The following is a 21,841-nucleotide window of genomic DNA, read 5'->3' as shown; positions in this document are numbered from 1 at the left end:
CTATTTCAGCATGTACAGTAACCATTATCTAATATATCCATTAGGCACATATACATTTTTCATGTATATATTAGATAATGCAATAGATCTTACATCTAATATATTGAAAAGGTAAAAATACACCATTTGAAATAGTCAGGCCGGCCAACACTTTCTGAAGTCTTTCATTTCCACTTCTCAATTTCCTCTGGGTACTGTTTCTGAGCTCTTTAGGGAACTACCAGTGACTAGTTCTGCATCACAGACTGCTACTGAAATGAGTGTTATACATCAAACCTCTGGCCATCGCTGCACCACGCAGCCTGCACAGTTTAATTTTGACTCTGGAGTCTGTGGGAGCACTTAATAAGCATCAGCAGCCTATTTCCAGAGCAGCCACAGATCAAACTTTCAGACCAGGCATAGACTAAACCTGAACTGAAGGACAGCAGAAAACATCTAAGGATTATTATACCATATAGTAAAGAACCTCATTCACTTCAAGTAATTAACTGGTCAGTACCAGTGTTAGAAACAGCAGATTTTTAACAAGAGCTAAGCAGTGGTGATACATTCACAGCTTACACATCCCCTTCATCCCCTACCTGTTGGCTGTCCCTCAATTAAAATGAGATATAGCTGGCTTTAGCTTCCACAGGATTTGCTGCTCATAGGATGGCAAAAAAATCTATCATGATTTGTGTCTGCAGTGGCAGATATTATTTACATACAAAACTGATATATAAGTAAAGAGACCAAGGGTATTTCTGTGCTCTTGTCACCACCCAGTGAAGTTACAGCAGAAGGACAAGGGACAGGTAATCTCAGCCCACCACACCTGCACCCTTGCATGAGGGCAAGCTCAACCTAAACTTTCTTCAAAGGTCCTACATTTTTACAGGTTTGGTTTTGGAGGAGGATTGGAAAGCGGGGAGGGAATAGCCTGGTTTGGATTGTGGGCTTTTTTTGTTTGGGTTTTTATAAGTCAGCTTAGTGAAAGTTTGAAATTTGAATACATCCCAGAGAAACCTGATTAAAATACTTCAACAAGCAAGATAAATATAAATACAGTAAATTTACACCATAAATTGCATCATGCTTTGTTAAGGCACTTGTACAAAAATTATTTTGGTGTCTTTTTTTTTTTTTTTTTGGTTCTTTCATTATTAGTATTATTCAGTATTACAGTTCTTTCCAGGAAACTTCAGAAAAAATACCTCAGTTTTATAGCAACACGTGTTTCAAAACCTTTACTACTATAACCCTGTCACACAGCAACATAGCTGGAAATCACCAACCCCCAAACATACATTTGAAAAACATTACAGGGCTATATTGACTTTTTATTTTTTAATCCAATGTAAACTCGGAAACATTTGGCCTTCAAATTTCTGGTCATGCCAATACCATATTTAAAAACTCAGGTGAAAGTTGAGTAAAGGACAAAAAAACAGAAGGAAGGCTTCCTGCAAGTCTTCATTTCAGGAAATAAATTAAGATAGAGAATGCTTTTGACTAAGTACCTATTGTACTATTCCTTTTCCAACCTGCCTGTGTTTGGCCAGGAAGCATAAATGTTTCTGCAGCCACTGTTATAAAAAGCATTTCAGCCTACTATGACTTGCAAAACTAACAGCAACTCAGCTGCTAGGGAGCATGATAGAAATAAAAAAGGATGTTGAATATTTAAGTGACGCTGCAAATTTCTTGTTCCCGTATTAAAACCTCAAGGTTATCAAATCCCATTATCATTCAGCTAGGTCTAGGAATTGTCTTCCTCTCTGAAGAGTCACAAGACAGTTTTCTCCAGCTATCACACACTACAGCAGGAATTAACCTAGAAATTAGTAAACCCTCAATGCAAAATCCTGCAGATTAAAAACTGACAGACTGGCTTCTGGCAGTGGTGGTGCCCACAATGCTTCTTGAAGAGTCACACAGAACAGCTGTACTAGTTACAACCTCACCCCCTTTAGGGACCAGCTGGCTTTACTATCTACCTTTCTACTTTCCCTTTCAAGCGCATATTTGAAATAGAAGCAGGTTATTGACATTGTTTCTAAGGCTTGACCTGCATCAGCTCTGTTCACCTGAGCCCTATAGTGTGTACCAGGCTATGTCAATATTTGTGCTTTTCCTAACTAATAATTAACTCTGGCTATATTAACGAGATAACTGTTAATATTGCCATTAACACATATAGTAATTCCATTAAGCACCATACTGGGGTTATGTCATATAGAACAAGCTGCTCACCAGAAACACAAACTTGCAACCACACGGCTACAAAAAATATGACTACTCAGATGTACAAAAATCTCAAATATGGGAAAACATTTTTAAGTCAGTCCCTATTTAAAGAATATTGTCCTGGTGTTTTTTGTCTTATTGCTTGCAGAAGCAGATCTTATATTTCGTGCAGCTTTCTAATAAATTCACTTTTTAGAAGAGGCCATTGGGTGAAGCCTGTTCCAAAGGAGCAGAAGCCACTCAAACTTGAGGAAAGTACTCATCCAGCTCAACATTTCCAGAAGTAAAACATGTACATCACAGAAGCACTTAAGGCTGTAGAGAAGCTTAATCTTTTTTGTTCTGTCTTTAAGGCTCAATGCAATTTTCCCCTTCCTCAAGCTAACCACAGATGCTAAACTCTAATGCTCTATTTTTGATAATTAAACTATTTCAATGCCAAGTCACGATAGACCCCAAAAAAATAGCTCCATTTACCAGAGTCCCACTTTAATGCTCACTTTAAATAAACTTACAAACTCCTCAATCCAAAAGCTAAATGAAGTTTCTCCAGTACTCTAAACATGACTTTTCTAAAAAAGATGAGACAAGCAAGAGACTTACAAAGTAAGACTTGCATGCTAGACACACAAACCAGAAATAATCCATTTACTCCCCCTCGACCTTCCTTGGCTAGACTAACTCAATTAGTTTCCCTAAACCACCAGACACTTGCCAAGATAACATATTTGTGTTTAATCATTCAAAAAGTGAAATATTGTGTACCGTAATGTAACGCTTTTTACGGAAATCTCCAGTTGAGCAACACTTCCAGAAAAAATTGTGAAATGAAGTAAAAAGCTGTCCAGAACACCATAATTCCACTCAGTTAATTAAAAAAAAAAAAAAAAAAAAAGAAAGAAAAAGTTTAAGAACTAGGCAGAAAGTCAAGACCTCATTTTTAGCAAAATAGAAGCGGCACATTTTTAAACGCAGCCTGTTTGAAATAACTTCGGAATAACAACCATCACTAGGAAGTTATTGAATACCATCATCCCCTGGCCAGCAACTTGTGCTGCACGCAGACCTCATGACAGAACGACGATAAAAATGCCAGGGCTAATTTCTACCACCGTGTCCAGCGCGTCGCATTAATCCAGGTATAGGGTAACCCAGGCTGCCGAATGGAAAGTCGGGACAGAAACACGCACCGTGGGGCTGAGCACCACTGGGCAATTCCGGCTGACGCAGCGGTGCTGCGCGGAAAATCCGCACATGGATTTGGGGGACACGCACCCACTCGCGGCTCGAGGGAACGGGCACACTCGGGGCTTTGGGGAACGCACACACGCGGCTCCAGGGAAGGCACACGGAGGGATTCGGGGAACGCGCACACAACACGCGGATTCAGGGACACGCAACACCCCGGCCCGCCGGCGTGCAGCCCGTACAACATGGCAGGTCGGCGGCGAGAGCTCGGCCGGCCCCGCCGCCCGGGGAGCCTCTCGGGCCCGGCCGGGGCTGGCGGGAGCCTCGAGCTGACGGGCACAAGGAGAAAGTTTTCCCCCTCCCACCGCGGCCCAGCGGAAAGTTACCGCCGCCCCCGCACCGCCTCAGCCCCCGGCCCGCCAGCGCCGGCCTCCCCGCCCCCGCTGACAGCCCCGCGCCCCATCCCCGCCGGCCCCGGAACGCGGCAGCGCCCGACCCGCGGCATCGCCTCGCGGAACCCCCCGGCCCGCGCCCCGCGGCGGTGACAGCCCCGCCGCCCTCACCTCAGGCGGGGGCCGCACTCCCCGGGGCGAGGAGCGGGCGGTAAAGGGGTTCGGGGGGCAGCGCGCTCGGTGCCCGCGCCCTTATCTCATCCCAGCGGAGCCCGGCTCGCCCCCGCCGCCTCCCGCCGTGTGGGCGGCTCAGGCGGGATCCCCCCTCCCCTCCGCCGCCATCTTGGCTGTCACGGGGCGGGGGAGGCGGGCGGCGACCCGTGATCGCGGCGGGGCGGGCGCGGGACGGCGCCCTCCGGGTCCCGCGGCTCCTGAGGGGGAGGCGGCCGTGCCCCGTCACCCACCGGGTCCCTTCTGAGCGCTCCCCCTCGCACCGCGGGTCCGCCGCTCCCGCCTTTCACCTCACGGAACGCGGCCCCTCCGCTCCCGCCTTCCCCCTCAGGGAACGCGGCGCCGGCGGCTCCGAGCCGTGAAGGGGGGAGCGGGGTGCCCTAAGTGAAAGCGCCTGAAACAGTGCGCAGACCATGGGCTCGACTCTGCCTCCCCCCACATCAGCCTTTTAACCCACACAGCATCTTTAATTTAAACGGAAATTAATCTCCGGCCCAAATAGGCCGGGATTTGGCTCACCTGCGACTCCCGTCGCCTGGACCCGGAGGAGGTGCTGGCTGTCTGGAAAACAAGGGATGAGAAAACCGAGGGATTTTCTGCAGGCTTGATGTAACCCGCAGCAGGCTGTTGCATCAAAGACTAGAAAAGGAACCCGAGACAAAAATAATCTTTTAAGAGCGTGCAGCTAAGATTAGTGCAGCGTGTCAAGATGTTGCTGAGCGCCACAGAACGAGTCCTGCCTGTACCCACACAGAAATAAATACTACTTTTCTGGCACCTTGTCCACTGCAACCCTGAGTTTCCAAATTTTATACCAAAGTGCTGTTTAGAGATAGGTTACAACCATACAATTTTGAGCTTGAAATCAGGCTTACCTCGGTTCTGGATATTTGGCTTGAGGGTTTAGATGTGGCTTGTTATAAAAGACATAGAATTCATATGAAGTTCTGAATTTGTAAATACTGTGGATTGATCAAAACTGAACTGTAAATACTCAGATTTGTTCAGACCTACTCTCTTGGTTTACCTCATCCCTCTGAAAATCTGACCAAATTGGAGAATATAAAAGCAAAAAAAGTACAAAATAACACTGTTTTCCCCACATGCTTTTATTACTTAAATTGTTTATAGCAGAAATGCTGCTCCTCATACACCCCCATGTAGGAAATGTGGTGGCTGACAAAAGTCAGTGTCTACCTGGGCAGGAGCACCCATGTGCAAGCCTGCACATGCAGGCAGAGCTCTGCGCTGCTAGGGTTGATATTTGGGAGCTGAGTCTGTCTTGTTTATTTTCTCAACAGGCAGCAAACTGTAAGGAATGTGTCAGGGACTCCGAGAACGTTGCCCATTCCTCGTGTTTCTATGTGAAATGCATTTCTAGCCACACCCATAAAGAACTTGTCTCTCCTGACAGTACACAGTGGGGTAAGTGAGAGAACAAGAACCTTGAATGTCACTATTCACTACAGCAAGATGCTCTGCATTCTGTGTAGTGTATCCTTGAATTATTTGGTGTGCTGGTAGACTTTTCTAAATCAAATTCCTATATATTTTAATCCTGGAAGTGCTTTTCAAATAAATAGCAATACTGAAGTCCATCTTCTGGCTAGTGTTAGTAATTTTTGATATGCAAACTCTTCTGTGCTCTCTGCCCTTGCTCATTTTTCAGGTAGGCATAAATTTTAGGCTTCAGCATTAGCATCCAAGATTAATGGGTCTGTTCCTACTTCTAAGAGTATTGTTACAGCTACCTGTATACTAAGCAAAATCTCTGCACTGATTAATGAATAGCTCACTTTGCAGTGTTTAAGTTCATAACCATTAAAATATTCTGGACTATTTCTAATGGAAACTAATTTTAGAGAAACAATTCTTAAATATTCTTTGTCAGTTTTCATACTTTTCAGCTCTTTTATAAGTTGCGTTGATGTCTTTGTTTTGCTCTTGATTTGTTTCCCTCCCCCATTTTTGTCCTTCTAGGACTATCTGCATTTAATTACACATTGTGTCAATGTCAACAAATTGCGGTCAGGGACGGGGTTCTCTCTGCAAGAGATACAAACACCAAAGTAGTTTCTGCCCCATACTGCTATCACAGCTAACAGTGCTTATCTCTGTCCTGTCTTTCTTGTTCTTACATCTCCCCCTCTTTCCCACCCTGTTCCATCAAGCCTGTGCTGCATTCTCTCCCTGACCTACCTGCTGCTCAGGCTCTTGGCTGTGGCACACTTTCTTCCCCACCAGCACATTTAATTGCAATGTTCCATTTCATTATTAGCTTGTCACCACCTTTATCAAGTCACCTTTCCTAACAATTTTCACTGCGAAGCTTTCATGCGTAGCTCGTCATCAATTTTCCACTTTAAGGCTCTTCTAAAGCCACGTGCAAAAGGGCCTATGAAAAATCGTGACTGTAGTTCTGTATTTATTTGTGAATAAAGAGCAGCATCAGTGAATAGTGCTACTGTACAGGCAGAGACAGATTTACTGTGTGCCCAGCTCCTGCCAGGCTCATTGCACAGAGATGTGTCTATGTGTCAGTCGGACAAAGCCTTTCCCTTCCCAGGCATTTTCAGGATCTCTGAGCAAGGATCTCTACTTGCACATGAAGACCCCCAAGTCTTGCTTGCACATGAAGGTCACTCAAGTCTCCTTATTAATTCCAGTCAGTGTTGGATCAGATTCTTATTGTGCATAGTAAGCTAATTACCCAAGTTAACAACTGCATTTAGTGCAGGTGGGCAGACACCAAGCACGCTTAATGTGGGATTCTGCTGCCTCTCAAGTGCAGGGTGGAGCCCTGGCAGCCAGATTTAGCCTCCCCCTTAGTGCAGCCAGAGAGACACGCAGGCTTTCTACGGACCAGCAACCACAGAACGACTTTTTTCCATGTTACAACCCCAAATTTCTAGCTTGTGGCTCTGAAGTAATTTTCAAAGTCTGGTTTAGCTTATTTTAAGTGCATTTTACACATGGGTAAACTCAAGCAAGGCAGAAGACAAGTGGCAGATGGTTAGTGACAGAGCCAGGAATAGAATGGAGAGCTCTGCTGTCCCAGGACATGATTTTAAGAGACTTTGTCCCAGGATTGTGAGCTTGATGATTTATAATTCATGGGGCTTCAGAAATGCTTTTTTTTTAAAAAAAACCAGTAGCTATCACTATTCCCAGTTTTTCCTGGCAGAGACTGGCTTCCATAAGCAAAACAATTTTAGTTGTTCCTTAAGTGTGCAGTTTGGTACTTAAACCTGTTCCCTTTCTCACCAGTTTTATGCCTTTTGAACTGGCTTGGCTGTGCTGTGTGGACTGCTCGCTTACCTCTACAGGGGAAGGATGAACCTCCAAGAGAACCCAACAGAACACCTTTCAAATAGACCTATCTGTAACCTTGGTAAAAATAACTATGGAGATAATGATAATGGATAATTATAAACTCCATAACTGGCAAAACAAGACTCTGCATTTCAGAAGATGAATTGCCTTACCCTGTCCAGTAACCCACTTTATGGTGCAGTAATGGATCTGCATCCAGAGGGTTATGCAATGAAATGGAGCCTTTGGCAAGCTGGAATCACACTGGAAATGAAGCAACATCTTCATGGGGTTTTTCACACATGCATATTTGTAAATCTGGAACTTATCCCTTTTGACATAGAGACAGTCCCTGCTTGGAATGATAAAATTCTAGGACAGATTATGAAACAATAAAGCATTTAAATATTATGGTGCAGCAGTACAACAGTATAATTACCCTTCCTTTTACTGATTCAAGTGTAGTATCTCTGAAAAGCTTTTTGCACTCCAGATAAACTACCGACAATACATTATAAAACAGTAAATACAATATCATATATATTTTTTTTAAAAAAAAGAAAATATTTTTCAGACCTTTCTCTAGGTAATTACTGAAACAGCTAAAAATATGGGGAAATTAAGCAAATACAGGCCCTGATCCAAAGGCCAGTGAACTCAGCAGAGGCACTGGAGTCATATGTATTGTGAATTACAATTCACAAATGCAAATAAAGAATATTATTGTATATGTGTAATGATAAGGACTAGCTGTCTAGTTGCGGTATCTAGGCATTCCACTTGGATAAAATGAGATTTTTTTCTCCAGCAGGTACAGAGAGTTCCTCAGCAAGCATGTATTGCCAATATTTATGGGAGAGTTTGTGGTCCCAAAAGCACAGAAATGCTGGGAAACAAAAAGGAAAGAAAATGTACCCAAGGAGGAGATCCAGCTGCTTCCAAGTCATTTCTATAAATAAAAATCTGATGCGAACTCATTATCGTTTCCCTTTCCAGCACCGATTTGCTTCCTCAAGATTTCAGAATGTGCATCTGAGGACTTAGGCTGCGCGTCGTAAAGTTTCCCTCGGCAACTGCTAAAATTATTCACAAGGCACTGCAGCATGGCAGCAGCTCTCAGCTCTGGAATGGTAAGAGAGGCAGGGGATGGCTTTTGGTGTCAGTCGGGGAGAAAACAGTGAAGTTGTGCTTGGCTGTGTTGCTGTGGGTTGGGGTGTCAAGCAGGTGATGCCATCCATACCTCTTGTCCTGTCGTTAGCGGGCAATCACCGTCTACAGCTGGAGCACATTTCTGGAATGGCTTTCCCCCTAGACACTGGAAGCTCCTAGACAAATATTTGCAGCCCACTTTGTGAGCACGGGACAGCAGAAGGGTTGCTTGAGGATGGCCCAAATCCTAATGCATCTACCAAACCCAGCTTGCTGTCTGTGCCAGCACTAACCTGGTTTAAGTATTGCTGTCATCAGTAATGCCAGATAACAAAAGCTGCTCTTTGTGGAGTAATATCAGGAAGGAAATTGTGCATGCAGATTCGCCAGCAAAAATAACAGTCTGGGGCTGTAAATGTACACACTGATACTGCTGGTTTGTTGCTATTTTCAGCAGCTCCTGTTCCCTCAGGGGTGAGAGGACTTAACTGCTATCCCTGCTGTTCATGTATCAGCCTTAGAGGTTCCATGTGGATGCCTGCTCTTTGGCCCATCTGGGGGTGATTTCTGCAAATAGCGGTTTTCCTCTGAGTCAGTGTTCAATTCATCACCAGAGCCTCACCACATGATACTGTGGGGCCGTAGAAAACCACTTTCCTTCACTAGAGATCTCTAGTGAAGAGTTCTCTATTATTTACACTTTTATTCACCTTTGAATCGTGCCCAGGCCAAGCAATTGTGTTCCATGTGGCTAAACCTTCCCCACAGTTTTGTCTGATGGGGATACTTCAGGCTCCAAACTCCTGTGTAGTCTTGCTGTTTAAAGTTTTTCTATTTGGTTCTAGAGATTGCTTATATCATGGTGGGTGAAGTATATCTATCACTTAACCACTTCTCAGGAGTACTATTAGGCATAATTAATGTTTGTAGAACACTACTGAGATTCTCAAGAGAAGCATCTATAGAAGTGCAAAGGATTATAATTAATTTAAAACTAATTTTTGAGTAAACGGCTAACAACACTTATGCTGAGATTCTCCAAATAAAACTAATTTCTTTGATTTTTAGACAAAAAACATTCTGAAGTCTGAGTTCCATTAACTACCACCACTGTATGATGAATTTTGATTTTTATTATCTTTCAATGTCCATTGATATATCCAGGCACACAGTACACCTTGTTTTAGTTCAGGAAATACTGCCCAACATACGTAAGTCAAAATAAAACTAACAAAGTAACTAAATTAATAAACTCAAAGGCAATCCCCAGCACCATTTGCCTTTAGTATAAATGTTTGAACCATAAAGCCTGTAATTAATGTTATGGAATAATTTCCATATTTATTTATAAGGCATCTCATTTACATAAATAGTCATTATCTGGAAATAAAATCAGATCATTAAAATTCTGAAAACTGATTGAGATCAGTCAAGATGTACCAAAGAGATTTGCTAAACTTGCTGTTTGAAACTGTTCAGAGACAAAATCTTTTCTCCCAAACAAGCTTAAACAGGACCCTGCTGTGGAAATCCAAGCAGTGCTTCAAGCACATGACATCATCAAACAGAACGGTTATTTTGTACGGTGAGAAAACATTGGGTCACTCTTCTCACAAACTGTCATGGAGAGTTTCCAAGGAACTGCATCTGACACATCTGCACTGAAAATCTGACCCAGATTGTAGCTGAAGTTCTCCTAACACAGATTTCTGCTTTTCTGAGATTCTGCAGCATGTCAAAATACTTTTCAAAATACTTATTTCTTTCAAAATACTTGTAATGCTTACAGTATCTTCAGTATTTTCAAAGTTTTGCATCTAGTTGGAGAACACTTCATGCAGGAAAAGAAGAAATGGCACTCTTATATTTCTACTTGGGAAGCTGGATTGACAACTCAGTTATTAGCTAGAGAGTCACAGGTATTAAAAATGATGTCCTGCTTGTCACAAAGAATGCATCTCTTGCCCTGCTGTCAGTGCTTTTACCTTTCAAGGTCCAGAGTGCTCTCTATTCAATTTTTTTCTGGATAGAAATAAACTTACCATTTTTTTTAAAAGCTACAGCTACGGAATTTGAATTGCTCTGAAAAGTCAGACCTGGGTCTGACATTTTTCAGTGTGAGATACATTTTTGAAGTGTAAGTGTAAGCCCAGAGTAAGGCAATACACCACGACCTACACTGTTTGGATGATTTCCTTACTAATTCCTAGAGAATGGAAGTTGGCTCGAGTACTGAGTCATGAGGATTTCATCTCAATACAGATATTTTTAGTATCTGTTATTTTATCTTGGGTACTTTTAAAATCTGTATCACTGCCCAACTCCTCTCCTAATTATCTGAAATTCTTTTCTTCTGTAACAGCTTTGGAATGTGCCCTTCTATTATTACAAATACTGGCTGCATTAGATTGGGTCCCAACCGCTCATCCATCGATTGGTTTAGGTAAGGGTGCCCTTGTTTAAAGCCTCAGCAACTGCTGAGAAACCAGCAAAACAGAGGAACAACATTAAATCTCATGGTGAGTCACTGTGAATATAGGTCAGCCCAGGCTCTGCCCTTTGCTGAGCTCACAGAGCGTTGGCTCCAGGTTACCTGAAGGAGCCCCAACCTCAACAGAACCCCCCCAAATTATGTTTGTGTTCCTTTGCCATACAGCACTGCCACTTCCAGTGGGGAGTTTAGAGCAGATGAACACTTTCTTAGCAACTGAGCCACAACCTAGAGCTGAGAAAGGATAGGAGAGAAAACACAAACCAAATCACCTTGAGAGTAAAATACACAACCTGTTTGTTTAACCCAATTTGCGCCAAATAACATTATAGATCCACTCAATCTCAGCCACTTGAGGCTCAGAATCAATGTGCTAAGAGAAGAGGGAGGGTGATGTATCTGCTCTGATTTGTACCTAGGGGAGACCCTCTCCTGCAACAGTCAGGGGCTCTACATAATGAGGTAGGCAGAGAGAACAGTGAATTGATTATTAATTACACTGCTTGATCACCTCCTTGGAAAATGTATGACCAAATGTTGATGCACAGAAAGTAGTTTATATAACCAAGTTTGAATTTAACTCATAGTACAGTACAAAGTTACCTTAATAAATGGCAATTTTTAAAAATCACACTGTGACTCTTGATACAAATAAAAGAGTACCTCCAGTATAAATAATGAGATGGGAGGAAATGTCCTTGGCAAGTCAATTTGTTCCATGCTGCTGATGGTTCCTGTTAGTGACAAGGATTTTTTTTCAAGAAGGAAGCAATGGAAAACAAATGCAAAAGCGTTTACCAGAAGGCTAGGCAATGGCAGATTTTCCAAAATGTCAAGTGTGCAAAATAGAGTCAATTTAAAAGAGAATTAATTATTTAAACTGAATTAATGTGACTACAATGAAGCCCTGTTAAACCATCTCATCCATCCTGCTTCCAACTGTGTTACCCCTTACAGTCTAAGTCTAAATACTGTGACCTCAATTCTCAAACACTTCAAACAAAAACTCTGTTACCCAGTCAGAGTACCAACATGTTGCTTTTTAAATATATTTACTGCATCTTTTCCAGGAACTCACCCACAGAATTGTCCTCACCTTCTGCACATTCCCAACTCATATGAATTTGACCTCTGGGTCACCTTTTTCCCTCTTTTCCTCTTTCATCTTCGTACTTGTGTTTTCCCAGATGCTTCAGGCAGTTTTTATTGCTGCATTCTTCAGATCATCCTTTGCCTGCAAGTCTTCCCTTTGCATAAAGTCCTGATATCTTAATTTCAACAACTTTTCTCTTCTGTATCATGCATTGCCTTATCCTTGTGTGCCTTTGGGGACAGGAAGGTGACTGAGTTTTAGGTCTCCAGCTTTCATATGGAAGCTCATTTTCTTAAAAGAATGTCCACACCTACTTCCCCTGGAGCCAACTGTCCCAAAGGGCTTCAGTTCCTCCTGGACTATGGGCCATGATGTTGCAGTACACTGAATATCACCCCTAGAAGGAATACTCTGTGCCCACTGTTTGCATTTTCCAGATCAACACGAGTTCGCAATGCTATCAACAATTTAGAAGTGCAATAATGATTACCTAGTGCTCTTTTTCCTGGGTAGTGTTACATTAAATGTGGCAACACCAACAGAGCCACTGTTCTTTTGTATCCCACAGGAATATTTATAACCATGTCTACCAATGATAAGTCAAAGCTGTCGCTTTTGGTGTCCGGTTTCAACATGGGCAAACCACTCCAAATTCATCCTTTTCTGCTGCCCTTTAAAGCAAAACATCTGGGCTAGAATTTGCGTAAAATAAATTCCTTTCTTCTATTTCACAGAGGAAAAGAACTCCCATCTAATAAGTAATGAACTTAATTGCCCTGGATCTTGACTGTATTGGTAATGCATATTAATTTAAATGTATCAATGTAAAAATCAGTCTCATTAAACTATCTCAAAGCCCTAGAATAGATGGAGTACTGCATTAACACTTGCATGTAGTCATTCATATTAAAGTTATAATTTACGGGAGCTCATAATGATTATAAACAAGAATTAAAACTGAGCTGAGGTGCAAGAAAAAGGATTAGTGGCAGTGATATTTAAATTGACAGTTAAAATCTCTTCTAGAGCATTTCAATGCCTTGGAGAAATACAGTTGGTTGGATATATTCTTTATTTCATGATGTACCAGAAACAATGTAAAAAACATGAGCACACCGAGGTCAAATGAACATCTTCACTACAGAAATATATTTCTTAAGTTATTTTATACACTGTCGTTTTTATGTCGTGCAAGGGGATTGACTGATGTACATATGGAAAATTTTGAGCGAGTTCTTAGAAACCATAATATTTTCTTGATCATTCATAACCAAATGCATAAAGAACTCTTCAGCGTATCACTACTGCACAGCTTGTACGAGATCTCCATAGCTACCCTTGGCACAACAAGCACAAAACCCAAGTGCCTTTGCAGGGCTGATAAGCAGACAGGAAGCAAGTGAACATCTGCTACAGCTTTAGATGGTTTTGCCTTCAGCAACCACTGAAAAACGTCAGGCTCTGCATTCCACGTCCGGCTCGCTTGGCCTTTGACACCGCCAGCTGTTGGACAGGAGATGTAAAATGTTATACCTACAGAAAGGGGTGCATTATTTTCTAAAGGACCATTGGGATATTTAATGGCATTTTTTTTCTTTCCATTCTCTGATGACTGGAAGGAAACACTGGATAGCAGAATCTGCACATGGAGTTACTTCCTGAAAGCGAACCACTTCCTATTTAACAATTTTTTTTTTCTAATGTTGTTTTTCTTCCAAACCTGCTTTGTTTTGTTTTGTTTTGTTTTGTTTTGTTTTGTTTTGGTTTGTTTTGGTTTGTTCTGTTTTAAACACCAAAAACAATTGCCCCATATACTGAATAGTAATTATATTCATCATAATCATTGTAAGGAAGCCATGTGCTTCCCTGGATCAGGGCTGGGGCTTCCAGCCCAGGCAATCTGTCTTCTTGGAGCATAACAGGATTTCTATAGCATGGACAGCCAAGGAATAGAGTTACACAAAATAAATATCAAACAATTTAGTGCAAACCCTTTTTTTGTTTAAAGAAAGAGCTGTTGAACATGATGTTTTATAAAGGAGCTCAGCCAAATAATGCAGATTCTCTGCTTGTGTGTGCGTGTGGAAAATCTCTGCTCCAGATAGTTCAGCAATTCTCCACCACCACGGTATTTTCATTTGCATGGAAAACTACTAACAGAGAACAACTGACAGCAGCATATTTTTAGGATATTGAGGCCCATGCATCTTTATGTACTTCCTCTGAGATTGTAATTTTGTCTAGGAGATTGCAACAGTTGTGACGAATTCGGATTTAGCCATGTATGGTAGATCCTGTGGCTCTGACATGAGATGAGAAGGGGGTTCAGAGTAACAACAAGAAAGAGGAAGATGCTACTCCGGAGTTATATAAGTGTAACTGAGAAGAGAGTTTTTCCCAGAAATTCTATGTTCCATGCTTTGGAGTTCTATACATTTTTTAATATGCTCTGTTCTTAAACTGAAGAGGGATGCTGTTTTGCCAGAAAATAATTGAAACACAAAGATGACTTCAAATATATCTAAGAGTCATGTTGCAACTCAAAATACAGAAGCATCAAGTAACTGTCTTAGTGAGATCATAAAAGCAGAGACAGAGAGATCAAAGAAGAAAATACAGGACTCTTACTCCATTCCTAATACAAGCTATTTCTCTTTTTAGGACCAGGAGCCTACCTGGCACAGAGATATTCCCATAGTCTACAAATACAGTAGCTGAGTACCTGAGGTGACTACTTCATCAGTATTTATTTAGTTAAATATAGGAATAGTCATAAAGCCAGTGAATTTAACCCTTGAAGCTGACAAATGACTGACTCAGTTTATTATTGTACAATGGAATCACAGAACTCCAGAATGGTTTGGGTTGGAAAGGACCTTAAAGATCATCCAGATCCAGCTCCCTGCCATGGCAGGACACCTTCCCCTATCCCAGGGTGCTCCAAGCCCCAGTGTCCAACCTGGCCTTGGGCACTTCCAGGGATCCACAGACAGCCCCAGCTTCTCTGAGCACCCTGTGCCAGGGCCTCCCCACCCTCACAGGGAACAATTTCTTCCCACTACCCTATCTATCCCTGCCCTCTGGCAGTGGGAAGACATTCCCCCTTGTCCTTTCCCTCCAGGCCCTTGTACAAAGGGCCTCTCCAGCTCTCTTGGAGCCCCTTTAGACACTGGTAGGAGCTCTAAGGTCTCCCCAGAGCCTTCTCTTCTCCAAACTGAACATTCCCCTCTCTCCCAGCCTGGCTCCAGAGCAGAGGAGCTCCAGCCTTTGCAGCATCTCCATGGCTTCCTCTGGACCTGCTCCAGCAGCTCCAAATCCTTCTGCTGTTGTTCCCCTGGGTTGGAGGCAGCTCTGCAGGTGGGGTCTCACCTGAGTGGGGCAGAAGGGCAGAATCTCCCCCTCACCTGCAGCCCTCACTGTGGGATGACCCCATGATATAGTACCTTTCTGGGCTGCTCTCCATGCTTTTTACCTTCTGCATTTCACAGGGAACTGAATTTTTTAAACTATATTAATATTAGAATAATTAAATAGCTGTCTTGAACTGTGTGCACATTGCATTTAATCAGCTTGAAAGCAAGCCAAAACTTGAAGCAATTTTTAGAAGAATTGTAGAATCAATACATCAATTCCCATTAATTTGATGACAGAGGAAACAAATGTGTACCTGTCTGAAATGTGTGCATTCCCTGCAGAGAAGTACTAAAATAAGCATCTTCTGTCTCCCTGCCTTCCCTGTGCCCTCCAAACATCTGAAACCAGAATGAGGGAAACTCAGACTGGCTGCAGAATACAATGAAACCATGGGTTTTATTAAAATTATTTATTAAAGACCAATGAAACCTGGGTTTTATTAAACAAACAAGGACAAGTTATGCACAAACTGCCACATCAAAGCCATCCCAAGCTCTACCCCATTCACTGCACTGAGTTCCTTGTTTCTCCCCTGATGCTCCAGTCCCTCCAAAATACATCTCCATTCCAGGGCTGAGAATATCTAGGCAAGCTGAGGTGAAAATCCATTCAGTCTGTCACAACCATAAGCTGTAATTCTGCACAGCAGTGAGACAACATTTGTGACTATCCCAATCGAGATATAATTTTTTGATCTTAAACCAGCCAAAGTTCTGGATCAGTCCAAGCTCAGTAAAATGTGCTGTGCTGCAAGCATCTTGCACATCTTGCTCACTGCACAGCTGGCTGCTGAGCAAATTCTTGTCTCAGGAGGTTTGCTCAAGCACATGAAACATATTTTTAGCATCCCAAAGGTGTGAGTGCTCCCAGAGCTGAGAGTGCAACCTGGCTGACAGCAGGTTTCTAGAGGAAGGAGCGGGGAAAGAGGCAATGGGTGATGAGATTACCTCCCACAGAAGGAGACTTCTGCTTGGAATATCAACACATCTTTTCAGTCTCTCATTGTGACTGTTTGTGCTTTCATCAGATTTTCCATTTGCTCCTTCAGCTACGGGACCAGATGGCTCCCACACATTATGCTCTGAATCATGGCAAGGCTCGAGGTGTTCGTTGTGTGTCACAGCAAACACAGGCGGTGGACCAGGTTAAACTCCCTCACAGCCAGCATATGGTGCACCCTGCGCAGGGGTGGCGCTGCAGGTACCTACAGATACACACTGTGGAAGATCCGAGCAGCCTTTTCTTCTTGCAGGGAAATGACTGCCGTGCCTTGAGCACAGATAGCAGGGAAGAGAGGCAGTGCAGTGACACATGGCAGAGGACAGATGCTCAGCACTTCCCGTGATGCGCAGTGCCTGATGGCAAGGAGTCCTGGTGGGCCAAGGACAGGAGGCTCTTGTTCCCTCTCTGATTTCCCCTTCCAGTTTGTGATTAAACTGGTGCTGACACCTTGCCCAGTGCCTGTTTGCAGAGCCAATAGCCCTGGGCAGGACTTCTGGCCATGAAGCACCTACTGGAAAAAGAGACAATCTCATTGTTGGAGACCATCTCTGCCTCTGGCATTTGTTAAATAGAAAACAAAACAGATTTTCTCCTCACTTACCTTGCATAGATCTGGGGTAGATTTAAGCTGTGGCAGCCCTGTGAAATGAGACTGAACAGGAGGGGTGTCTGCAAATGCAATGGCCCCTGTTTTGGGATGGCAAGGCTGGGAGGATTACACAGAATGTGATTTGTGCTTCAGTTAAAAGACCATAGAAATCACCCTGAAGTTCTCTCTCACTGAAATACTGCATTTCTGAGCACTGAAAACCACTGGACTAATGAAAGATGCTTTTTCAATACCTAGGACATATCTGGGGCTCAGTGCAAGTATCAAATCTGGAGGCAGAGGAGGGATGTCCTGGATAGCACAACTGATACGGTGCGTCTGCTCCAGGTCACACCATGGAAGAGCAGCCAAGCAGCTGGAGACTGTCCAGTGGCCACACTCCACCCCAAGTATTTTCTGAGATGAGAAAATTATCCTTTGGCTGCTTCTCAACTTGCTTTTCTTGGTATGTATTTTCATGCCCGCCATGTTGGGAGTGACAAGGCACCTTGTGAGCGTGTGCTGTGCTGGCCTTTGCTCATAGGTGCTGGCAATCAGGGGACACCCGTCAGGGATGGGGACAGTGACCAGGAATGTCACAACCACAGCCTGTGCAGAGCAGCTCCCATGAAGGTTAACGCGTGATGCCACCACCTTTGAGGTCAGCGTTGGCCTCGCTTTAGCAGTCCTATAAATAGATGCCAAGGTTGACTGAAAAGAGGATTTGGCTCGGCTGGATCTTGTTTAGCATTCCCGGGAGAGGAAGGCAGATTCTTTTCCTTTTTTCTCTTCCAGCCTGTAACCTTGAGTTGGTCTCTTTCTGTGGGAAACATTAGTGGCATTTGCCAAAAGCGCTGCTGCTGTGAGCCAGATGTCCTGCTGTGTCACACAAACCACACGTACACGTCTCTTCAACCTGCAAACCCAGACCTAATTCCACTAGAGCCTCAAACTAATTCCTCACTGGCAAAACTAGGGAAAAACCCAAACAGACCTTGAGCCTAATTGCTTGAAAACAGTAGGACACCTAGTGGATTTATAGGGAATATATTTGGGATTATCAGCAACATTTTGTCATTTTCTTGGCAAAACCAGCTGTGAATATATTTATAGAGGAATCACTGAAATATCAGGGTTTCTATTTAATAAATTAATCTTGTTACAGCTGCTACAGCCTTCAGCTTGCCTAAAGAATTTATTGCAACCTATAGAAAACCCAAAGAGCATTGTTTGAATGACTTGGAAAAAAAAAAAATTACAGAAAACTGGATGGTTCCCAAGGTCTGGGAACAGGAGGAAGGATATTCTGCCAGATCAAAGTCATCCCAGTTGTTCCATCTGACAGCTCTCTAATGATCTTAATGAGCAAAGTTTTACAGTCTCAGCCTGGCTCCCAGCACAGTCGTGCAGCTCCACAACAACGTGGCCATGCTGAGCACAGCCAGCCGGCCCTGCCGCTTGTTTCAGCAGAGAATGACTTGGCCACAGAACCCAAAGTGCTCCTTCATTCCCCAGGGCTGATCTTTTGAATCCAAATTAGAAGATGATGGGCCAAGTGATAACGCCTGCACTGCTGTCGCTGCATTTGCCTGCTACCAACTCCAACATCAAGCAAATTTTGACCCTGGATAGGGAATAAACCCCTCTGGCAGGGTGTGTAAGAGAAGAAAATTTTGAGTAATGATTCTATGAAATTATGTCTTGGCCAGCAATTATCCTGAGGTCAGCAGGGTTATCTTGCTAGTGTCTCTGGAGGTAGCAGACACGGACAAAGAGATGAGTGTTGAGTCCAAAATGGGTTCAGGAAATTGATGACTTCATTTTGACAGTCATCACAAGGAACACCAAGTCATTGAGTCTTGCACCCAATTCCTGTTCCCAAAACACACTGAAAACTTTCCTTTCTGCTTACCATAACATTGTCCTAGCGAAAAATATCTCCAGAAGATGGTTAATTTTTCTGTTCTCTTCTCACTCTTTCTGCAGTGCTGCAGGGATTCCTAAAAAACAGCAAAACCAGAATGAGATTTGATTTTGGATAAAAAAATCTGTTCAGATGCAGGTCTTTTTTTTTATTCCAAGTTCAAAGTTAGGAAAGGAATGGCTAATTTAGAAATTAATTTTGATTTGGTCTACTTCTTCTTATACCTTTTCTTCCTAGAGCTGTAGAAATCAGAAAGGACATAGCAGGTGATGGAATGTAAATGAGTTATCAACAGAAAAATTCATATTAACTCCATGTATTCTAATTATTCTTACCTGTGGCATAGAATTACCTGAAAAATAGAATCCTTGTATGTTGTAAACCCTTTAAATTGGTCTTGGGTTTAAAAAAAAAAAAAAAAAAGTTGTTTACTTTAAAAATTCAGTGGATGGATTTTATATTTGAAGGTTTTTTTTTCCTGACTGACATGTCAAACTGGGGATAGTGCATGCTAAGAGTATGCTTTTCTCTAATTTAGCAGCTGGATTGAAAAGCTTGAATTATCTCTGCATAATTGCAATGATTCATGGATTGTTAGGAAATTGCAAAGTATTGATTGAATTTTCCCCTTAGGAAATATTTCTCCTCTGATAAAACACAGTTCTGGGTTTTGCTTTTGTCCTTCCTGCTTTTTGCCCTGGGGAAGCCAGGGGCTGCTTTTGTCCCAGAAAATGGGAATTTGGGTCAACAACCCTTCAAGGACAATTTTGAATTATTGTGATTTCCAATTCCAAATCTTCTCTGAGCTTTGAAAAGAGATGGATTTGCAAAGTGTGAACAGGGAATTTCAGAGCCAGAAAAGCTCTATTTATTTAATTTTTTTTCTGGGACCAGCAGCAAATACTCTCCACCCCTGTTTCACATTCTCCCATTTCCATGTCAAATACCACCAGTATGCTCTGCAAAGACACCTTGACCTTGTTGTGGGAATTCCAAAACCATCAAAGATGGTGGTAAATTTTCCACCTTATTAGGCCAGGATTACTCTGGGGGATCTCAGGAGCTGGTGGGAAGAGGGAAGTGGAGAATGACGTGAAAATTGGGTGCAGGGAGAGCTTGATGCACAGTGCCTGGGGCTGGGCAGCTGGGAGCCCTGACATACATCTGCACATTAATGGTGCTGGGCCCTTTTTGGCAGCTGCTCTATGAATTTCCAGAACAGACCCATAAATTCGCAGTTATGAGTGTGACCTCTGCTTCTTTTCTTCGCTAAATTGAACATCCAAGGCCCAGCTGAGTATCATTCCTTGTATCTGCTCCAGTTGCTTGGGATGTGCTGCCTCTGCAAATGGTTCTGCCTAAATTAGGAATTACGGGAGCGCGCTAATTCAAGGTTTGCTGTGAATTTAGTGTTCCCACAAGGATGACACTAATGGCAATTAATGCAGCAGAAATGCCAGTGCTGAGTGACTGTTCTCACATTAAAAGCTGTCAGCTGGAGAGCACACAGTCTCTGTTATTCCAGGCCTGACCTCTGCTTTCTGGCTGTGTTTCCTGCACACCCCAGGTGTCCCAGGCCATCCCATCACTGCAGCAATTCGCTCTGGGAGGGGACACGGAAAGAGCAGAACAGCCCAAACCAGCCTGTGCTGACAGTGACATTTCCTGAGGGTTTGGATATTCTCCTCTGGGGCCTGAACAGCAACAAAATTAACCCAGGACTGAACAGGATATAGGACTTAAATTTCTGGAGCTCTTTGCTAATTCAATGCTCTCCTCACGTCCTGCTCTGTTGATTCCTATTTAGACACAGAGCTCTTTCTACTGTTTCCATTTTCACCATGAAGAATCTGAATTTAAGTGATTAATTGCATTTAAACAGGCTTAGCTAGAAGTAGTCCCTGCTGCTGCTGAACTCCATAGCAATCTGCACAACTTTTCATGTTTTGGTAAAAATTATTGGTAAAAAATGCCTTTGCTTTATAATGGCCAAAGTTGAACAAGTGACAGTGGTGCAGCAATGTGGGGACTGTGACTTTTACCTCAGCCAGAAAAGCCACTGTCCTCACCCTGTTCCCTAAAGTCTTGCATAGGGTAAGTCAGTTCCAGATGAGGAACATCTGCAATATGGTGTAAGAGGAAGTCATGCTTGCAGACATGAAAAATGTAAATAAGACATGTTTCTAGGCTCACAAACACAATCCAAAGGGTGGAAAAGAGAACAGCTCTTACAGGAGGATAATTAAAAGTACTTCATCTGTGTTATTTTAAGGGGTTTTAGCACTAACAGCAGTTCTGGAGGATGAAACCAGGTCTGAGAAACATCAAGTGAAAATTAATAGCTTTTAAACAACAAAGTTCAATGGACAAGTGCAAATAGGATATGAGATGGAAACCTGAGCTCCTGAATTATAAATATACCCAGCCTCTACACAGACAAGTATCTGTTATCCATTTGATGTACTACTCAGTGCCAGAGGATTGAGAAAGGTGTCAGGAGCAGGATGAGCATTTTCAGGCTCAAGATAGATAAAAAGGATGGAGATAAAAAGGATGATCCCAAAGACAACACAGACTCCTATAGACCTCACCACTGCACTACCCCTGTGCGGAACTGGAGGTGCAGGGCAATGCTCCTGGAGAGCCTCTGTACTCCTGTGGTGGGACACACTGCAGTCACACAGCAGGTGTCTGTGTTATTAATGTTTTGTTTTCCCCATTCAGAAGCTCTGAGGCAGCATGAACTATTTCTCTTTGAATGCAGAGGATCATGTTCTGGCTCATTACGGTGCCAGCAATCGGTAACTGATGCACAGCACTGCTGCCG

General features: G+C 43.0%; 1 protein-coding gene and 1 long non-coding RNA gene across 5 annotated transcripts in view; one reads left to right on the top strand and one right to left on the bottom strand.

The window, feature by feature from the left end:
* The window catches only part of DENND4A (DENN domain containing 4A), a 56,945-nt gene extending 44,618 nt beyond the window's left edge, over nt 1-12,327 (bottom strand). The window contains exons 1-2 of one of the 4 annotated variants that reach the window (XM_058846568.1): nt 12,089-12,327; nt 4,560-4,679 (exon numbers count right to left, since the gene is read on the bottom strand). The gene's annotated coding sequence lies outside the window, so the exon portion shown is untranslated. Of the gene's footprint in view, nt 1-3,980; nt 4,189-4,559; nt 4,772-12,088 lie in introns of those variants that run through there. The other 3 variants (XM_058846570.1, XM_058846571.1, XM_058846567.1) reach the window with 3 other exon arrangements.
* On the top strand, nt 3,193-14,814 carry LOC131582945 (uncharacterized). The gene is made up of 4 exons (XR_009278416.1): nt 3,193-3,368; nt 5,342-5,465; nt 8,349-8,482; nt 14,747-14,814. It is a non-coding gene; the product is annotated as an uncharacterized LOC131582945 (long non-coding RNA).
* The last annotated feature ends 7,027 nt before the right edge of the window (nt 14,815-21,841 follow it).

This window comes from Poecile atricapillus, chromosome 11 (assembly GCF_030490865.1).
Source record: "Poecile atricapillus isolate bPoeAtr1 chromosome 11, bPoeAtr1.hap1, whole genome shotgun sequence".
NCBI lineage: Eukaryota > Metazoa > Chordata > Aves > Passeriformes > Paridae > Poecile > Poecile atricapillus.
Note: the sequence above shows the minus strand (reverse complement) of the source record. Positions and strands in the feature narration are given on the sequence as shown.